At 37.7% G+C, this 21010-nt stretch overlaps 1 protein-coding gene and 1 long non-coding RNA gene across 8 annotated transcripts in view; one reads left to right on the top strand and one right to left on the bottom strand.

The window, feature by feature from the left end:
* Nucleotides 1-21010, bottom strand: part of Nrg3 (neuregulin 3) — a 985840-nt gene that overhangs the window by 327956 nt on the left and 636874 nt on the right. The window lies entirely within an intron of this gene.
* LOC110342927 lies at nt 1808-9847 on the top strand. Its single transcript, XR_002385110.2, has 5 exons — nt 1808-1910; nt 2692-2763; nt 3758-3968; nt 6070-6189; nt 7857-9847. It is a non-coding gene; the product is annotated as an uncharacterized LOC110342927 (long non-coding RNA).

Here is a 21010-nt window from a genome sequence, read left to right as displayed (position 1 = left end):
ATGTGGAGTTATTTTTTTCTATGTATTACTCTTCTATATTTTTCCACAACAAAAAATAAGCTGATGTAATTTTTTCTATCCTTCCTTTCCTGCTGTTGACTGCATGCAGTCAAGATGCTAATTAAAACCACCTAATTTAAATGGCAAGTTTGCCCTAAAATAGATTTTCAGTAATTTTGCAAAATTACCACTGGGCATGAAGGTTGCAACAGATATGCTCATATAATCCATGTTTTGCTCAAAATGATTTAAATGGAGAACTCTGGCATTTCCAGCCTCACTGTTCTGCAGATTGCATTAAGATTGTGTGGAGGCAAAGCCTCACTGGGAATCCACCAATGGCGGCACTGACAGTGTCCGTGGGACTTCTCCAGCTCCTGTTTATATTTTGGGCATCTTTCCAAAGCCAGTTAGATTTGCTTGGTTAAAATGTGACCATCACAGAGTTAAGGTACAATGAACATTCTTGTGAGCAATGAATCACTGACCCAGATCATAAATGGTCTTTGTGATAGGTGAGAGGAAAATAAATTCAGATATACCTAGGTCTACAATAACATGGCAAGGGACTGTTAATTCTAATATAGGCCAATGCTGAGTCTAATAGTGGACCATTTCTTCAAATTGACAGAATCAGGTAGAAAGGAGGAATCAAAGACTAGATGAGGACAGACCTAATTATGATCCTATGTATGGAACTTAATAACATCAAATTCATATTCTGAGGAATACATGTTTTCAGTTTGTGGCAGAGCACTGGGAACAAGTAGCTAACAAAAGGTTGGCCAAGGTAAATTACCTCTGTTATTTTACATTGTCTTTAAATGTATGATTTTTAGCTAAGACTCTTCATTCAAGTGACTTACCTTTGCAACCACAAGTAGTCTTATTATTTAACTAAAATATAACTGTATTATTTCATTCCTTTCTCTAATTCCTCCTACCTCTCCCATATACAACACCTCCGGTTCACAATCTCCTCTTCTGTAACTATTGTTATTGCATATACATATAAACTGGTGAACATATAAATACAACCTCATGAGTTTGTTCAGAGTTGCTTACCTACATATGTTTCTAGGGCTGATGACAACTCAGTATTGTATGACCAATCAGTTGCTCACTTCTGGAAAAGACTTTTTCCCTAGTTTTCATCTAGTGCTGGGATCCCATGTGATTTTCCTCATCTGCGTTGGCAGGTAAACTGGTGCAAGCATTGTTCAGATTTTTTATATCACTTATTTATTATTTTAAGTTTCATTTTACACTCCAACTACAGTTATCCCTCCCACCCCTCTTCTTGCCCCCATTGCCTCTTCCACAACCTCTCCCCCGTCCACTCCTCCTCACAGGTAAGGGCTCTCATCAGGAGAGAACAAAGTCTGACACAACAGGTAGGCACAGGGCCAAGCTCCTCTACCATGCACTATGGCTGATCATGGCATTTCATCTTAGGGAATGGACTCCAACAAGCTAACTCATGTATCAGGTTTGTACCATGGTCATACTACCAGGTGACCCTCAGATATTCCAAGTTTCCCAATGTATGGAGGACCTAGTTGAGTCCCCTGCAGTCTCTAACACTGTCAGTCTAGAGTTTGTGAGTTTCCCCAAGCTTGGTTCAGTTGTTTCTGTAGATTTCTCCATCATGATATTGACCTCTTTTGTTCATATATTCCCTCCTCCCTCTCTTCTACTCGATTCACAGAGCAAGAGGCCATTTCATAGAGGCAGTTTCCATTATCCTAGTTGGAAAATACAATCCCACAACAAACTTCTTGGAGTCTTTCAATGACAATGTCCTTGGCGGTATTTGCTCATATCTTCCATCTGTACACCTCATCTTTAAGTGACAGAATCTGTGTGTAATTTCAGCACTTGATTTGCGACAATCCATTCTTCAATTCAAGGTCAGTATGAAAATCTTTCTTTTCTCCAAAGCACACAGATTTCTACTACTCAGAGTACACTGATAGATTATTCATGGTTAACTTTTTTCTTTTCCTTTCTCTATTTCATGCCTGCATATCCAAAATAACTTATAAAACTGACTTAGTCAATAATTTGCATTCAATCAACTTATTGAATATTAATTGGCAATCTATAAACTGCATGGATCTGTGCTTCAGTTAGTTGATTCAAAGGATGGTTTCAGCCAATCAACTACTGATGTGTTGCTGGTAATTCAGAGTCCTAAATGTTGGGTCCATCAGCCTCAGTCCTGAAAATTTTCCTGTCTATACAAACTCTCAGAAATGAAATTGTTTTAGCAAGGTGTTATGGGTTAGCAAAAGAAGGGCTGATATAGCCCAAACCAATTAGCTCTGTGTTGGTGTTTCACATATTGCAGGAAGCCTGTAATTCCATTGTATATTTGACACTGCTTTTTATTCTTTTGGGACCATGCAAGTTATAGTAAAGAAATATGGAATACTTAATCATGCGGTCTCCTTCTGCATCATGGTTATTGCTACAGTGGAGATGCATTTTTGCCACTTACATATATTGTAATATTGTAACATATATTAGCCAACATACAATATGTTTCAATCTTTAATCTGAAATGCTTTTTGGCTTTTCACATCTGCTACCAACTCAGATAAGAGTTAGGAGAAATGTTTGGGTCAGTGGTGCATGAAATGTAATTGAATGGCTCAGAAATCTGCCATTTACATCTGCTCTGTGTTTCAGAGATCAGACAGATGGAAAACAGTGGCTGAAGTCTGTGATATCCTCAAGGAAGGCATCTGTTGAAAAGAACTGGTGAGCCTGAGGGGTATAGGCTGGTGGTTGAGTAAGGGCATACTATTTACAAGGCTCTGGGTCTGATGACACCACACACACACACACACACACACACACACACACACACACACACACACACACACACACACATTGCCTCCCACCGAACACTTGCTTGCAAGAAGGAAAATGCCATTTTTGAATACCCATCTCCATGCATTTCCATGAAGGACAAATTGGATAAAGTTTTATATAAATCATTGGTGGTACTAGGAATACTATGATTCTGGATAATGGAAGCATCATTTTTATTATCTAAAGGTTAATTGATATGTGGCTTTATTTTTTACCAAACCTTGTTAAGAAAGACAAGTTAATAGGTTAATGGATAAATGAGCTAGGTACAAAAAAATGCACTGGTCTCTGCTCCATCCTTCCCAGCTATGTAAGAAAAGTACATGCTGACAGACATGGTTTCCTTGTCTTCTAGTCATTTATGAACACTTGTGCTGGAGTATGAGAGTCACACAGATAAATTAGGCAACTGGCAAACTATCTACTAGGCTTTCAAAATGTATTCATATCACTTCTGCCTTTCGTGCAGTGGGAGAGAGCTTTAAGTTCCTTTTAGCTTAATTATATGTATATCTTTATATATGTTAAGGTTTTCATAATGCATTAGTAAATATATGTGCTTTGTATTTTAGCCTTTCTTAGAATTAGTCACATATTTGAGATTCCTAAGTGCTGAGTTGGGCCTCATCTGTGAATCAAATAAGCATTCTATTACATATATTGCTGAAGAAATGTATTAATATGGCATGTTATTAGTATTGTAAAAGTCAACATATTAAAGGCAATATAAGTTATATATATAAATATATACACATTTAATAATAGAAATGGTAAACTAGATATATAACTATTTGGGATTTAGTAATATTAATCTCTGAATTTAAATATTAATCAATACATAATTTTGATGAATATTTTATTCTGTGATGTATACTATCAGTTGTATTAGATTGGTGTGAAGCTCCGTACATTCCAGAGGTGCAGAGACAACTCACTGTGGCCTGATTGCTTGTGACTAAGGATATGGATCACTGGTTTTGACACCAGAGAAACATTGCAGTTAAGGTGAAAGAAAGAGAAAATCGGAAGTTGAAGATCTAAGGAATTTGAATACTTCAAAATTACACCAAGTAGAGACATACTGAGTAAAGGTGAGGCTTATAGGTATTGTATCATTAAAATTGATAGCAATACTGAAAAGGTGTGCCCCTTATCCAGTCATGCTTTTACAAGGCAAAATAAAATCTCAGAGATGTTATGTGATGAAGATAGATTCAGTACCATTTCCTTCTGTATCTAAGTCATGGTGCAATGTGAAATCAAAGGCGATTATGTCACAGCCATCTAGAGGAAATATTTAGGAGCTTAAAAGACTCAGTAAGACACACAAGTCAATCAGAAATATCTTTCTTGCTTCACCTCTCTTTAAGATCATGCACATATGAGGAATGAAATATACCCAGTACCTACCCTGAGTTCTGTTGGCTGGAGCTGATATACTATCATAGATTTATTTATTTATTTCACAAAATATTGAGCAGAAATTATACATTTTAAATATTTATCACACATGAAATTCCTTTTTGCAGAAAACTTCAAATTCAATCAGAAGTGGTTTCCCACATAACAGCCATGCCATTTTTGTGCCAGTGGTCATACCTTGCCTCAGAGATCAGAGGCAACCCTCATTTCAGAAAGAAAAAATCTCCTTATATTAGAGATTCATGTCTCCTCCAGTCCCTTCCCGCTTTACTAGAGATTGTAAGCTTATCTGTCTCATTGGTATTGTGAATGGTGGCTCTGAGTGCTCTTGACAGACTAGATGGATCCTTGTCAGTCTTCTCAAGCTTTGTAATGACCCTGTAAGTTTCACATAAAATCTTTGATAGAGAAGATGTTAAAGTGTGGGATAAATTAATGAATAAGGAGCAGGAACAATTCTTAAAATTTGCCAAGGCAGAAATCAAATCTGGCTGCAAGATCATCATGGATAGAAGCAGGTTGGATAAGTAGAACTGGAAAGGGTAGTCTAGGCACATCCTTAAGGTCATAGTATACAACAGATGCCAAATAGTGCCAACTTTTAGTGTACTCCTTCTTAAGGAGAGAAAAGAGAAACAATAGGATGACCAGATCCAAATGGACATTGTCGTGATGTGATTTTCAAAGGGATACACATTTCAGTCCTAAGAGAGAAACTGGCTGAAAATCTAGAAGGCAGAAGCACTGAGATTATCTACATTATGGCAAATAGCATAGCTACCTTTGTATATGCTACATAGCTTTTCCTTTAATATGTGAAATTATAGTTTAGGAAAAGGAAATGCAAGCAGCAAAAAATAAAGTCTGTCCACAAAGTCTTCTCTGCACTGATGTGACACATAGTCAACTGGTTGTCACCATCTCCTGATCCAGACTGGAAAGGAAAGTAGAAAGTTCTGTGTCCCCTCTCATATCCTGTGGTTACATGTACATTGAAATAGGAAACACCATAGCTAAAACTTGGATTCTACTTCACCTGCTATTGGCTCAGGTGGTCAGGAAACTGGAAAGACATATGGAGTCCTTGGGAGCTAATAGCTTTATGTCAGTCTTTGGCTGAAGAAGAAACAGAAAATACAGACTTGTGTTCAGGCATGCCAGAACTTGCAGGCTGACTACAATTCTCAGTTGCTGGGTGACCTTGAGAATTAAGCAATCTTCAGTCTCATCCTTTTAAAAAGGGAGTTATGAAGGGCAGATTCCTCTTAGGTCTCCCACAAGGATAAAATGAGGTTTTTATTTCCTCACCCCATTATAAGCTGCTTTAAGACAATCCCATTAATTTTATTTCAGAGTCAAATAAAATAAAATCAGCTGTGTTCATGACTTTTTATTGGAATCTTTGAATATGGGGAGTATAACTGTTCCCTTGTGACTTTAAAGGCACAGATAGTCAACAAATGTGGCATAGGCTTCAGTCACCCTTCCCATGCAGTTGTTCATTGATCCACCATGCCTTTCTGAAGCATTTAAGATTAACAGGGAGAAGCTGACAAAGTGTGCCATATTATTGAGTTAGGCGCTTGTCAGAGCTTCAAGTCCTTTAGTGTGGTTTGGATTTGGTATGCTTCCCAAATGTATATGCACTAGAAATTTTGTCTCAGGGTGACAATGCTGAGATGGTGGGAGCATTTATACTGGGCCTAATAGAAGGTAACTGACTCTTGAGTCTTCATCCTAAAAAAATGAATTAATTCTTTTTTTCCCCAGAAAGGGTTCATTCTTGCAGGAATAAGGTCTGGTGAAAGAGAGTTGATATAAAGCAAGGCCACTTCATGTGACTGTCTCCTGGTACATGACTGCTTCCTTTCCTGCTTCCTAGCCACTGAGGTATCTGTTCAGCCCCTGGGTTGCTTACTGAGTTCTCTCTTGCTCTGAATTCATGGGCAGGGTACAATCAGATCTGGAAGTTATTACCATGGGCAGTGGTGAGAGATGGGCCATTATGTCTGATGGGTCTTCTTCTCTAGGGAGATGTGTAGGGAGGGCTTAGTTCATTTTACATTACTGTAACATACTTAAATGTGGGGAAATATATAAAGTAAAATAGTTTGTTTGGTTCAAAATTCTGGAAGAAAGAGTAGTCCAATATTGTGGTGGTGGTGTCCTAGGAATGGCCTGTGAGGTGTCTTAAAGGGCTTCCACATATTACAGTAGAAATTGCCCTTATAATCCCAGTTTAACTCACTAACCTGTTTAACAATGTTGTCTCCAGAAGTAGTCATGTTTTCAGGAAGTGCCAGTTGGGATTTTAACACTTGAAAATAGGGAGCCAAATTCACATGGGTCTTCATGATTTTTCACACATTTGTATACACATCCATGCTCACAAGAGCATGCACACGCACACACACGCACACACACACACACACACACACACACACACACACACACACACACACCACTTTTCATATGATTAGGGCTGCCTGGCATTTGTGTCTGCCACCAGAGCTCTGGCTGGCTGATGGTTATGATGACAAAGAGGCCAGCTCCCTTCCAGAGTCAAAGACAAATGTCAGTCTTGCAATATAATTCAATTATAGTCAAATAATCACAATAATGTTGTAGCCTGTTAGAGAAAATGTAATGATTTGGAGTAAATCTCTCCAAAACACTGGGTAAACTGTATCCTCACAGAAGTCTCACAGATTCAGGCGGGCAGGGCAGAAATGGATGGCAGGTTGACTTGGCCAGAGTGCAGGTTCACACGGGAGCCCTCTGGAACAGTTTTCTCTCCACCCTGTGATATTTCACATTAGTGGACATTATTAGAAGCCACAAAAACCTGAATCCAGATTCACTCATGACATATTAGATTTATTTTCCTGGCATGGACAGATGCTCCTCAGCTCTTTGCATGAGCAAATCCTCTGAGGACAGTTGACAACACAGATTATGTGTACCTCACGGAGCATGAAGCAGTTACTTCCATGGCATCTATCCATGGAGCACCCTGCAGCCCTAGGCTCTGATTTGCTACCTGGTCCTGCCTACATACCTGTCATAGCCACTGCCAATACAGCTTTTCATCACATGTCTTACCTCTCTATGCATTTTTGGTCTTCTTTTTAGATTTCTTAGGAAATTCTCTTATGGAGGCAAACCAAAATCACTTTGATGTTGTTGTTTTTTTTTTTTTTCTCAAGCACATACTTAAATCAGAATTTTTCTATTCCAGAGTCCGGGAATACTTTTACTTATATACTAGGTCTCAGACTCCCCTATACTGTGTTGCCTCCTTCCATAAAACTTTGACCACTTTCCTGTGGGTCCATATATGTGAGCATCTGGGTAAGTTATCTTCTACCCATGATGCACAGGAAAAGACTTATTATGTAGCTGATTCTCCGAATTGAAGCATTTACCTCTCAGAGTGAAAGTCATAGGACCCAGGGAATGAATAAACATATAAAACCTAGTAAGTAAACTACTGTTAAGGTTAAGCAAGTTCCTGGAAGCTGAAACATTTACCAAGTCCCTCCTCCACATTCCATAAGCAGGACCAGTTGCTGGAAAAGGGAGACTCTCTGAGTAGCTGAGCTGACTGCAAACTGAGAACTTCCAAATACACAGCTTTTGTGAATCTCTGCTCCAATCTGGGGTGGGTTTTTTGGTGTTGTGGGTACCTTTGACTGCCCAATGTTTCTGAAAAACAATGCTTCACTCACATATCTAATAAGTAAACAAAATAAACTCATTGGTTTTCTAATAAGATATAGGTAGAAGTATCTCAGTACCAGCTCTGGTCATATCACCCTGGAAAAGTCACCCAGTCGAGCATTTCTCAGAAAATATGGAAGACATCGGGACTTTGCAATTTCTCAAAGTACTTGCATGGAATAAAGTTTTACATTTCTTCATCAGTAGAATTTACTGAGCTTTCAGTTTTTCATACAAAAACAAAAAAATTACATCACAAAACTCTAGGACAGATTAGGCTATCAAAATAGGTGTCCAATAGAAGACTGGGACTGGAGCGGGGCTTGATGGAAGCCTTGTGTTCTTCTATCCTTCTTTCCTGAAAGGTGCTTGTGGAAAGAAGGGGCAACAGTTGGCCAGTGAAGCAATGCATTGATATTAACCATTATACACTGTGATACAGTTTGTAATATATACCTTAAAAGTGGAAAAACTGATTTCAGAAAAAAAGGAAAACAGATGTCCGTAGAATTATGTGATGTTAAAAACAGATGTCATTCAGACAGAAAGGTTAGCAATGGAATTCAGATTAACTATAGCACAGGGAAGAGAGAAAACAGCACTCAGAGTGAGATTGAGTTCAGAAAAACGTTACTGTAGATGGAGGACCCGGGTTAACAGAGAAGAAACAAACAGGATGACACTATTCAACCTGGCTTTACTATGAGGATATTGTATCGATATGAATGGAAAAAACGGAAAACACAGCATGTAAGTGAACAACATGAAAAATCTCTACCTTCTGGTTCAGTGAAATATAGATGTCCGATTAGATTCAAGGTCCACAGCATGAAAAAAGCCATAGTACATCTAATTAAATCTGAGTGATAGTACATAACATAAATCAATATCCTGCAAAATGTTGTTTTAATTTTGACTACAATGGCTTTCAAGTTACTATGGCAATAGTTTTTTCTGGGAAATCATAATGGATTTATGAGACAAACTGAAAGGCATTGGCTTGAAGGTTTACAGTGTGTGAGTGTATGTGTGCATGTGTGTGTATATGTGTGTGTGTGTGTGCAAATGTGTGAGTGGTGGCTAAAAGGTACTATTTGAGACGTAGCACATTGCTTGAAATTCTTTCTAACTTTTTTATCTCACACCCGCTTGTAGGTTGTTTTGCAAGAAAAACTCAGGTAATTGCCATGTAACAAACACTGTTCATCTCTTATATCTACACTTAATAACTCGACATTTTTGGGACAGAGTAAGAAACTATAATACATGGCTAAGAATGTACTGATTATATCAGGGAAAATAGCATTTCCATTTCATCTGACCCTCCTTCTCACATTTCTCCCCGAAGGTTACATGACTAGATTTTATCAAACCACTTCTGATTTGGTTTATCTCCTGGTATAATGAAAAGGACTTACTTTTAGTACTGGGATCAAACTTTACACATACTATACCAGTGTACTACCATGATCCACAACTCCAGTTTTATCATGAATATTAAAGCCTAAGACACATTAACAAGACTTAGCAGAAAGGGATGCTCCAAGGCAGTAATGACATCAAATAGGATCTTCCTGTTCCTACAGAAGGAAACTTTAAATGTAATTTCAATATATTTACAGTAAGTTTTAAATTATACTCCACAATGACAATATTACAAAGTGATTATTTGTAGAAATAGGTTTGATTAGAAGTATGAAATACTAAGACTGAACACACTCAAAGAAGCCTTCTATAGATGTTCATATGCAAAGTAAAGAGAAAAACGTCACCAATTAACAGTGAAGAAATAGAGACCAACAGACAATAGTCCAATGAATTGAGTATATGTTCACAAAGAGAGTCTTTGCTTCATCTGTTAAAGATTCCAGGCAGTTTTCTGGCTCTGCAGACCCCATTTCCCTTATTTGTAATTTTGTAATCACAAACTGTATCAGAGAATTCTCCAGAATACACAGATACATTTACACACTATGCCAGAGAGAGGGAAAAAAACCAGCCTGCCATGCAATGAATAATAAATTACTCAATTAGGACCACCCAGTGATAGGTAATTAACAAGGACTGCAGGATGGTAGTAGAATGTTTAATATCATCTTCAAATCAATGATGTCTGGGTTTACAGAGCTCCTGACTTGCTCTAACTGGAACAAGGATAGGTGATGACAGTGAATCTCTCACCAAGGATGTAGCCTGCTTGTGAAGAGGCTGTGGTTTCACAGCAAGTCTCCAGACAAGCAATCTTGAGCTCACCAGAGACTTGGAGACAACCGTTTAGGCTCTCCTGACAATAACTAGCTAGACTCTGGGAATGGCAAGTGGCATGTCATAGTCTGTTTCAAACAATTGACATTATGGGACATTTGGGAGGAGATTACATTTTCAGAGTCACATTAGTGTAGAAGGACATGGGAGGAGGGAAAACAGGTGGTTACACAGTTGCAAACATCTGAATTTCATGCAAGCTACTAATTGCTGCTCAATTGCAGTTCCCCTGACTGTTGCAAAAATTGGATAAAGTACTAAACTGTATATATTAGTATTAACTAGTGATTACTTTATTAATGACTCTCTAAATCACAAAATTAGACCTAGTGAGTACTTCTTACATCCAATTTAGTTTTAAATATATATTTAAGAACAATTTCCAAGTTGTAAAACCCAATTCTAGCGATGACATGACACTCTAAAGTGTACATTTTCTACCTGCAGGTTATCCATATAACAGGTATGAAGTGAATGCCCTCAAGGGAAAATGCAGTCCCCATATTAGTGTAGAAAAACAATGCTCAGTCTTGACTTCCAGAAACACAAGAATTCACAAAGTGAAAATGTAGTTTATTTGTGGGCATAATGGAAACCTTCTATAAATTTCTTTTCTTTCTTTTTTTGTTGTTTTTCAAAACAGGGTTTCTATGTGTAGCTTTGGAACTTATCCTGGTACTCACTCTATAGACCAGGCTGGCTTGGAACTCACAGAGATCTGCCTGCTTCTGCCTTTGCCTCCTGGGATTAAAGGCATGAGCCACCAACACCTCGCCCTTCTATAAATTTCAATGTTTGTTTTATTTTTAAATATAGTTATATAAACACACCAGCTACTCAATGCTGTACTCTAAGTAGAAAAATATATATAGAACATTAATTCCCACTTCATAAAGCAAATATAAAACTATTTCTCAGCTGGCCGGTCGTGGTGTATACCTTTAATTCCAGCACTTGTGAGTTCAAAGCCAGCCTGGTCTATAGAGTGAGATCCAGGACAGTCACGACTATTTCACAGAGAAACCCTATTTCGAAAAACAAAACAAACAAGCAACCAAACAAAAAGAAAAGAAAACTATTTCTCAAAGGACTTCTTTAACCACAGCTGGTGAAGACTATTAGAGAAACAATGTCTTAAAGAATGCCTCTTTATAATTCGGTTAAAATTATTGTAATTTACAAATATCACTGTGTATAACTTCATGATTCTCAAACTGTTTAACTGGAGTTTAGTGATCTAAAAGTTAGAAGTTATTCTGGGGGACTAAAACACTCATGGACTGTAGAAAACCAACTTATTGAATATTCTGCAAAATATTAGTAGCACTTAATGCCTTGTGGCCATGCCTACAGTTCCTACAGCCCCAACGGACAAAAGTAATTATTATAGATAGTTTTAATCGACCATACAGTATAGAGATTTAGCAAGTTTTATCAACCTACTGACCTCAAATACTCTCTCTTCTACTCCAACTATGGCCAGAAAATATGTACCAGCAGAACCCAGTAATGCCAAACAATTGGGCGGCCAAAACTTAGTCCCACTGGGTAAAAGATGGGCAAGGAAACATAGGAATAAATATGCTTCATGGTGGGCTGATCTGACCTCTGACTGACAGCCAGCAGAGACAGGGGGTCAGCAGTGTAACAGCTACAAGCAGATCAACCTACTGGTCACCACAAAAGCCTGTGAAAATAGTCCCTTCGCAACCCCTTGAGGAGTGCTCAGCCTTGGGAGACTGCAGACAAGCCAGGCAAGGCCACCACATGATTACCTAATGCACTGTGAGAATAATCCTCATTGATACTTGTATGGTAATTCACTTTGTCATCAATAGATACCCATATATATTGAAAGTATCTATGAGCTGTGTGACACAGCTAATTCTACTTTATTCTTTGCCATTTTGACTTTTCTGAATATACAATGAGGAATTTAAAATAAGTAAATTCTAATATAATTATGAAATTGACTTCTTTGAGATAAGGCTTAGTATTACCATATTGAGTGTGATGGTAAGCGTTTGAGTTTTCTAATGAATTTTCCAATTATTATTAGAAATGCAATCCATTATCACAGTATCACCTGCAATATTTCAATCTGAAGTTGTTCTGTATCTCTCCCAATAGAGGGGCACCATTAATATTTTCCAGAGAATAAAATTACTAGAGTAGCAGATGGAAAAAAGTGTTTCCCTCTATGTATAGTGTTGAAACAAAAGTCTTGCCGAACACATTGAACACACCCCTCGGTTTGGCCTAGAAGAAGGCCATAGTTCTGTATGATGATGCCATGCGCAAACCAGGAAGAAACACAGCAGGGCTGTGGATCGGCATTGTGTGGGAGTTGCTGAACTAGGTTACCATGATTATAACCCTGTGATCTTCCCACTTAGCAGAGTATTCCACCAGAAATTCAAGGAATGAAGCACATTATACAAGCATTTGGATATGTCATTTTTGTCCTTTAAAATTTGCTTTTCTGTGTATTTTCAAAGTTGGCTTTTTTTCTAACATCATGAATTGGGTAACTGAACTCTTATCCCCAAACAGAAAATTGTGAAGTCAGTTTATAGAAAGGAGGGCGACCTTATTCTGTATCAAATCAATGTCTGTTATTATTTGAAATAAATCAAGGTAGCTGCCATAGTAGAGAAACTTAAGCAGCAACTGATAAATGGCTGGAATCTCACTGTGGACAAGCTTTCTGGTAAAGTTATAAAAATGCAAATTTACTTGTTATCATGAAGCTAAAACAATGTTTGCTGCAAAGGATTATATTGTTTATTTGTTGAATTATATTTGTCCCTTTGCCAATGGTGACTTTCTTTGAAAAATCTACTTCTGAGCTTAGTTTTTAATGACATTTTCCCCCCTACAATAACCAACAGTGTTGTGATATAGTAACTTTGAAACCTAATACCAGCCGCTGTCAGTGAACCAGCAACTACACATTGAGGTACTGACCCAAATTATCAGGAAAGTCCCCCTACAGATGGCCACATAACTGTGTAGCAGAGCTTTGTTCCTAACTTCCCAAAACATTCAAGTAACAAGGAGATGATAGGAAATGTTCTTCTGTATATATTTTTCTTTTATTGGTTAATGAATAAAACACTGATTGGCTGATTGGCCAGACAGGTAGTGATGTAGCTAGGCAGAATCAGAATATAAGCAGGGACAAATAGGAAATTAGTCCCTTTTCTGCAGAGATGCTTAACAGACATCATGTAGCAGGCAAAGGAGCTGCGGGTCTGACATTCCCTGGTAAGCCAAGACCATGTGGACATACCTGGATTAATTAAAGCAGAGCTAGCTAAAAAGAAGCTCAAGTCATCAGTCAATAGTTTTATAATTTATATTAGCATATGTGTGCTTCTTTGGGGCTGAGAAGGGTGGCAGGACCTGCTGGGCCAGAAAATTCACGTTACAAGGAGGTCTTTTTCTATGGATAAATAGTATCTTATACAACAATACAAGGAGATAATACCCATTGATAGACGAATTATTAAGATAAACATATACTGGGGTATTTCTAAGGCAATTCCTCAGAGTAATACATAGGGAGTGAAGATTTACTCTGAATTTGGGCAACACTTGCCTCTCTATCTACACAAATGAGGAAAACCCTTCTGGGGAATGCAAGCTAATAACCTTACCCAAAATAGAAAATAGCTTGTATAATAAAGAAGAAACAAATACCGGGGCACTATCAGAAAAAGAGCCTGTTTTCTAACAGTCAGCTTCTATCATGTTTAATGATGATACAGAATCTAAGTTACCCACTCTGCAAAGTGAACTAATTCATAATAAGGTTATTTTTTGTCACTTCTCCTTTGCTCCAATTAGTGCAGCAAGGGCAAGCTAATGTTAAGGCACACAAAAGCACTGAATCAGGAAATAATAATAACAATGCACATGGAACAAAATAACAACGTTGATCTTCAAGTAGTAGTTTCTTACTCTACTCGAAAGAACAGTGATATTCACCAGTGTGTTCAATTACTTGACCTATTACCTGTTATTGATCTCCCTGAGGCTTCAGCTTTTCAACTCTTTTGGTCCATGTAAAATAGAATTGGTTGGGACTCCTGTTGTATCTTTAAACAGAGAAGAAGCGGTGTCAAATACCCTAGCACTCCAAGCATTCAGAATACCTCTACAGAAAAGTGTTCAGGACGTACTATCTGAAAAGATGAAGCTACTCAAGTGGGTCCCAGTGCCCTTTAATGGCTCTATGCATTCACTGGGCTTCACTGTGGGAATTGGCCAGGACCACTGCTTATCAAGAGGGTAAGTGGTCAGATAATGACCATTTATTGAATATTAATTGTGACTAAGTAACTGTACTTGAGTCTTCTTATATGGCCTAGTTTAACTCTCAAAGTAGAATCATATTATGTGGACATAATTTGAATTTACCTCTTCTGAAGTCATTTTTCAAAGTTTTATTTATCTAAGCTGGGAGGTTTAAGAGCCTTCATCTGAAATGACAATGATGTGTTTTCCAGTGTCAAGCTATGTTAACCCAAAATAATAAAATACACATAATCTGCATACAGTGAGAATCTCCTTAGCCATTGCAAGCAGAAGTTCATTCTTTTAATGTATTGTAGTTTCCTCAAAATTAGTGGCATTCCCTGTGGTGTCAGATGGTATTTACTTGATCCCTCAATCTCTAGCCAAAATGGTAAGCAAGCAGCGATAAACAGAAAAGCAAGAATGGAAACATTAAGTAATTACTGCAAATCTCACTGCAAAGCCAGCAGGCCAGAGAAGACAGTGCATTGAAGAGCAAACCCAGAGAGGAATAGCAGGATATGAATTACACACTTAATCCCTGGTTAAATTCAAATTGCTTTGGAAAGAATTGCTTGTACTGAGATCAGTCATCACTTCTAAAACACCAACCAAAAAAGTTCCTTCCCTAGAAACAATCCTTACTGTAGCAGTGAGAAAGACAGCTGTGAAATTCAAGGCAAGTAGGAAATGAATTCACTGTAGACCCAACAAATATGCTCAAATATCTGCCACTGATAGTGGAGTAATACTAGAACCATAATGGATGCCAGCAGAGGTAAAATGGAAGAACTTTCAAACATAGTTTGAAGAAAAGTACCCCAATGAATGAAAACCTTGACACCATTTGTTCCCATTTATGAGAAACATCTAATCACAGAATAATGCCAGTGTGAGAAACTTCTATTCTTGACAAGGCTCATTTAACTGTGTACAATAGCCAACAATTAGAAACCTGGTATCTATTCAAAATGACAAGCATCAGAGTAACCATTACATTTATGAATTAACTCATTAAAGTATTGATGGTAAAGTAAGAAAAGAGATATGTATATAAATTAAAATGTTAACTGTAATAAAATGCCTTCAAATAAAAACAATAAAAGGACAGATTAAAGTAATTCAGTTGCTCTAAATATGGACAAAATTATTTCAGACATATATAAATATGTATTTGTGAATTTGATATTATATGTAAGATAGAATGAATTTATGAATTAAATGTCCAGTGGCCCTTTAAGATGGGCGCTTAGCACAGATTTCTAGCTCCATTCATCCTACCCTAAACTTTGCCTATTTTATGGGCAGAAGCACTGATTACTATTCACAAACTTGAAATAAAGACTAGGGATATGACAAGCTAATCAGCTGCATACAAATGGCAGCTAGGAATTAATATTAGAAGCTCTGCAGCCAATTGAATTACAAGCACATTGAGGGTCAGCAGAGCACACATAATCAATACACTTTTGCAAAGTATTGTGGGTAAAGACTGTTTAGAGAGATCCCATACTAAATCGGTTACTGAGGCACCTGTGTGAATCTGTGGAGAATGACTTGTCATTATGCATCAGTAGCTCTCAAACAGCTGCCTCAGGAGGGTCATAAACATTGGAGCCAAAACTAATTGATCATTGGTGGTAAAAGTCTCCTTTCTGACAGGGCAGGGTGAATCTCAACACTAGGAGAAGGCCAGGAAATTGCCAAGATGCCATCAAGGTAATTGTGAAGTATCAAATCCAATCACAGAGTTGAGAAAACAACTCTAGCCCTAAATGCAATTTTGACAAATAAAGGGAAAGAGAAATGGTAAATAATATCAAAACCAAAACACCCTCATGGCACATAAAACACCAGCCTCTGTCCATTAACTCACTTACTGAACTGTCCATAAGGTCATCTGAAGAGCTCTTATCTAGGCAGTAGATAAGAGAGAATCCTCTGGGACACGGAGGCATGAATATTTACCCTTGAGATAAGAATCGGTCTGAATTCTCCTTCTTTTTTACAACATGAACCAACTGGTATTAGCTCATAAAAGCACTCTGTGGTACACTTTGACTAATACTGCAAAGCACTTGGTAAAATGTACAACACCTAATCTGCTCTGAAACTTTATTTTCTTTCCTTTAATAACTGAATCACAATGTCTAATCATCACAATTAATTCATCTAAACAGAACCACTGTTTCCACTCAAGTGATACAGCATGATGGCAATTCTAAATTCCCCATCTCTTTCTCTTTCGTCCTTGTCCATCCCCCTTGTGGTATATACTCTCAAATGTTTTCTGTAATAAATTTAAGCACACTTGATGTTGTGACACATATCTGTGATCCTGGCTTAGGAGGATGAGGCATAAAGATCCTAAGCCATGCTAAGCAATATATCAAGATCTTGGCAAAAATATTTCTCTTTAAATAAAATGGAATATTAATACACCCACAGGTGAAGAGTGAATATCTACCACATGGAATCTACAGTTTCCATTTCGGTTTATTTGTTATAATGTGTAAAATTAAGTCATAATTTTTCATTCTTCTTTTGAAATGCATTTCAAACTCAATTGCAAACATTAATGACTCATAGGCACTCAGTACACATATAATTAATTATACTTCAATATTTACATATACTTTTAATATACAACAATTTTCTCTTCTTTCTCATTTTCTAGTGCTTTTACAAAATATAATTCTCCATTCAATATAGTATGACTCTTCAATATTAAAAATGTGATAAACAAGTGTTTGTACTTTACCCATCTTGTTGTGCTTTTAGCAACATGACATCTGTGGGTGGATGGGGAAGTTATGAGTGAATTTGCAAGTTGCACATGAAGTCTTGTGTTGGGGACTGCTAGAACCTTGAACAAAATGGAGTCTGTCAACCGTTTCTTGGCCTTCTGACTATGTGACTACGAGCACACATGCCCTTGAGACAAAGGAAAAGGCTAACCATAAAAGTTAAATTTACACAGGGCAGCCCACCCGCCTAGCCAGAGGGAAGTAACCCTTACAGAGTAATTGTCTTTGTTAACAAAAGATTAAAGTGTTCTGCTGTACACTTCCTACCCCTCCCTAATTCCTGCACCTGACTTACGCTGACAAGCATTTGTGGAATGCGACTGGTGACTGATGGAAAATTACAGCTTTGTCTTTACCGTATTTGGTGTATATTTGAGTTGAGACTTGATTGACATGCTTGTACCACCCCCTGAGGTCCTTCCTCTATAAGTTCCAGCGCGCCCCAAAAAATAAAGGCTCTTGATCAGCGAACGTTATCTTGAGCCTGTTTCCTTTAACCTCTTGAAGTTTACTTTTCAGATCAGATATGCTCATGAAGGCCCACCAAATTAGTAGCGACCCTCATCACACCATCCCCGCGGGTTGGGGGTCCCTTCCCGGGGGTCGCAGTCCTGAGTGAATATGCACTATTTAGAGATACCCCAAGGCTTAGACACATGTGAATTGACAAAGTCTTCCCCGGCCTTCCTCTGGTTCCTATATAACAGTGACTGAAGCTTTGTCTTTCTGGATGTTTCCAACCTGAGATGGTTGGCCTACATGTCCATCCTACTGATTGGAGATAGCTCCTTTTCTCACTCTGGACATAATAAACGTACTAGGTACCACATTGCTTGCTTGCTTGGTGCAACTCCATCAAAGTGAGCACATCCTACATGCTCTCAACGTTTCTGTATATGTGTCTGTGTGTCTGTACATTTTCCATTCACTTGCTACCCTACTCAATTTTCTAGAACTAAGAAATACTGGAAGAGGCATTTAGTTTTATCTTCTTAATTTATCAATGAAACATTTTTATGTTTTAGTTTCACACCAAAAACTATTTGCAACACTTGGATTTAGCTTTGTATTTGAAGAATATTGATGTTGAATGCCATTCTTCAGATCACTGCTTTCTCTCTCTTATCTAGCTTGATTGGTTCTTTGTGTTACTTATCTGTGAGTAAATTCTATTAGCTTTGTATCTAATCCATTTTATACTTGGTTTGTACTTTAAAACCATCTCAGATAAAAATTTAATCACTCATTTCCCCTCTTGAAATATTCAGCTGTTTAGCCGGGCATTGGTGGCACACACCTTTAATCCCAGCCCTCAAAAGGCAGAGGCAGGCGGATTTCTGTGAGTTCGAGGACAGCCTGGTCTACAAGTGTGAGTTCCAGGACAGCCTCCATAGCCACATAGAAACCCTGTCTCGAAAAATAAAAAAAAAAAAGGAATATTCAGGTTTCTCTATCGACAATGTTTTTTATTATAGTCATCACTGAAAAAGTCAAGTGAAAAATTATTTTACTTTACATGCCCTCCATTCCACCAACTTGTATGAGTACCTACTAACTTTGCTCTTTCTCTCATGTACAAGCAAAAGAATATGGATATTCATTTTAAATACCAAACATTACCTTTTGTCCCAACCTTATGTATATATATGGATATATGATCCTATCTTATTTCTTCTCTGGAAGATAAACAAAGTAACCTTCACTAATTTCAATATACACACTGGAATATTTCAGCATGTTTTCTTCTGTTTCTGATTTGACATTTTAACGTCACTGGGACAAAAATTTACAAAAAAGGGCTACTAACTACTCTCATCTCATGTTTTCTTTCATACCATCACTTGATAAATTCACTCTATCCACCCATCCATCATCATCCATCCATCCATCCATCCATCCATCCATGCATCCATCTGTCCATCCAAATATCTGTCCATGTTGAACAGTCTTCTCTCACCTTCTATGACGCTGAATTTATTTGAGTCTCTTTTTATTCTGTAACTAGTTTTATTTTTCTTCTAGACTTCTAGGTATTATTAGCTTTATAAATAAGAATTATATGAAGAGTCAAAGATTTGGAAGATACTTTCAACATCATAGACACAAACTTGAAGCCATGTTTAGGTTTTTTGTCTCCTTGTTTTGTGTTTGTTTGTTTTTAATCAGTTGTCCTTCCCTGGCAACCTCACTAAAGGCAAGACTTAATCCACACAATGGCCTTTCACTAACTATGATTCTTATTGCTCACACGGAGATGTTTATTTTCATGTGCTTTAAGGAGAATGGACTGAATTTGTCTATGCCAACGAGAAATGATTGGGGTATGTGCAAGCTATTACAGGACAAGGACCATTTCAAACCTAGATTTTCCATTTTGAATACAATTTTCCTAGCTCTACCATGTAAAGTCACTCAAACCTATCTATAACAATGATTTAAACAATTTTTATCATAATGACTTAGACCACAGTAGTTGAACAACACAACTCTTAGAGATTCGTGTGCATGCCTAGAAAGATCACAAATTATACCTTATCATCCACATACACACACTCTAGAGAATAGTAAGGTTGCTGTCATATTTTAAAGAAGCAGCATTGAACAGCACATGAAGAGTGAGGTTAAAAGCAACCATAGAACAATTTAGTAACAGAACAGAGGAAAATTTGTGAGAACCAAAATGTCTGCAATTCCAATATAAACTGAAGTTTAGATATGTTAATAAAAAAGACTTATGAAGACATATTATCTTTAAGTATTTGCAATCAGTTTAAATTCATATGCCAAGAAGGATACATTTATTTTCTTCCCAGTTTGACTTTCCTCATCATCTTTTCCACTCATCGCCTTTTACATATGAGGTTTGGTATCCTGTTACTATCCAAATTTCACTGACCCCCATCACTAAAAGAATATGAGGGGCTTTTGTTTGCTTTGTAAGTTTTCAATACATAGCACTGACTGAACTATATATGAAATGTGTATGGTGCCCCTGCCTCAGGCTCCCAAGCACTGGCATGACAGTTGTCAGCCTGGATTTCAGGCATTGCATGACTTTTGTTTGCTTGTTTATTTATTTATTTGTTTATTACTTATATTTTTATTTTAGAGACACTCTTATTTACATATCCACCCCCCCAACCCCCACCCTCTCATTCTCCCATGCTTTCCACCTGCTCCCCATGGACAGTGAGACCATCCAGGAGGGATCATCAAAGTCTACCACATCATTTGAGGGAGGGCCCAGGCACTTCTTTCCCTATCTTGGCTGCAATAGCATCCCGCCTTAGTGAATGAGCTCCCAAAATCCATTTGTACTCTAGGAATAAACATTGACTCCACTGTTAGAGATTCCACAGACTGCATTGGCCTCCTAGCTGGCATCCACATTCAGAGGCCCTGGCTTGGTTAATTGCTGGTTCCCCTGCTTTATGACTAGGGTCTGCGTGTTCTCATTAGGTCTGTTCAACTGTGTCTGTGGGTATCTCCAGTTCTGCCTGGGTTCATTTGCTCATCTCTCCTCCCTGCATGACTTTTGGTATGCCCATTTTCTGTGGTAACTAACCAGCCACTGGTCTCTACATTTGTTGTAACATATGGTTATTAACATCATATCAGTT

The sequence above is a fragment of the Mesocricetus auratus genome, unplaced genomic scaffold (assembly GCF_017639785.1).
Source record: "Mesocricetus auratus isolate SY011 unplaced genomic scaffold, BCM_Maur_2.0 Super-Scaffold_100006, whole genome shotgun sequence".
NCBI classification, from domain to species: domain Eukaryota; kingdom Metazoa; phylum Chordata; class Mammalia; order Rodentia; family Cricetidae; genus Mesocricetus; species Mesocricetus auratus.
This window is presented reverse-complemented; position numbering and strand designations above follow the sequence as displayed.